General features: G+C 35.3%; 1 long non-coding RNA gene across 1 annotated transcript; it reads right to left on the bottom strand.

Annotated features, from left to right (window-relative positions):
- Positions 1 to 481: 481 nt before the first annotated feature.
- On the bottom strand, positions 482 to 1325 carry LOC108252790. Its single transcript, XR_001809587.2, has 2 exons — positions 1079 to 1325; positions 482 to 836 (listed from the first exon to the last, which is right to left on the bottom strand). It is a non-coding gene; the product is annotated as an uncharacterized LOC108252790 (long non-coding RNA).
- Positions 1326 to 1337: the final 12 nt, after the last annotated feature.

Consider the following 1337-nt stretch of genomic DNA (forward strand, 5'->3'; position numbering starts at 1 on the left):
ACTGACCATAAGGCAATATGTAAAATGGCGGTTTACATGGTTTGGCGAAAGAAAATTTCGGAAAAGTCGTACCATTTTCCAGTAGTACAGGAAAAACCACTTTCGGGATCATATAAATGAGTTTAATGATCCCGAAAGTGGTTTTTCCTGTACTACTGGAAAATGGTACGACTTTTCCGAAATTTTCTTTCACCAAACGATGTAAACCGCTGTTTTGCATATTGCCTGGAGGTCAGTCAGCTAATTTTCGTATTCCTTATTGCCAATCAGTTGAGTTTTATGATCCCGAAAGTGGTTTTTCCTGTACTACTGGAAAATGGTACGACTTTTCCGAAATTTTATTTCGCCAAACGATGTAAACCGCCGTTTTGCATATTGCCTTATGGTCAGTCAGCTAATTTTCGCACTCCGAATGGCCAATCAGTTGAATTTTGTGTAATCAGTTTTTTAGGTATACCCAATTTACAACAAGATTTTCTCATTGAAAATTAAAAATCAGTCCTTTATTCTCAACTTTTGGTAGGTACAGTATGATAAAAAAGTAAATAAAACAAACATTTCTTTGGTAAAAACAATAAAAATAGGTAACTAAAATAAAATAAAAGGTAAAATGTATGTAGGGCAGTCTAAATTTGACAAATAGGTGTCTTCCACATCCTATTTTTGATGGTAATCGTAGAAACATGTTCTTCCATTCTGCATGCAAAGTCCCACTTTGCAAGTTCCACTGTCAGAATCTGATTCCAAGCCATCTTCGGATTCATTACCAAGCGGAATATTCTCAAACAAGACTTTCTCAATCTCATCTGGGTCCATGATCAAGAGATGTTAACAATCTGGAACAGAAAACAATGAGAGACCCATGAAACATGTGTAAAAGTACATACAGGTTATGAAAACCGACTGTCACAGTGGTTTGGCTGCGAAACCACCTTTCATGACCAAGTGTCATAGTGGTTTGGTTGCAAACCACCCATATTTCTTCAATTTCTGGTGAAATAAATGAAAAATAAATTGAAAACCTATAGAAATATGATAAATTAAAGTATTTTTAATAAGAAAATATAGGTTTACTCACCAAACAGTCCGTAGAAAGCATAAAAAATGGAAAATTCTGGCGAGGGCTCCTGCTCACTCAAAATTTCACGACTGACTGATTTGAAACATCAAAAACCAAAACATAAACATTGAGTATTGGCGCCAAACTTCACACAACTAAAGAAAACAATGCTACCAACCTACTGAAACAGACGAAAAGTAACTAACTTTTATAAATTTAATTTAAAAAATCACTAAGGTGGTGGTTTCCTACCGGAACCACTGTGACACAAAGGGTT

This window comes from Diaphorina citri, unplaced genomic scaffold (assembly GCF_000475195.1).
Source record: "Diaphorina citri unplaced genomic scaffold, Diaci psyllid genome assembly version 1.1 scaffold853, whole genome shotgun sequence".
Taxonomy (NCBI): Eukaryota; Metazoa; Arthropoda; class Insecta; order Hemiptera; family Psyllidae; genus Diaphorina; species Diaphorina citri.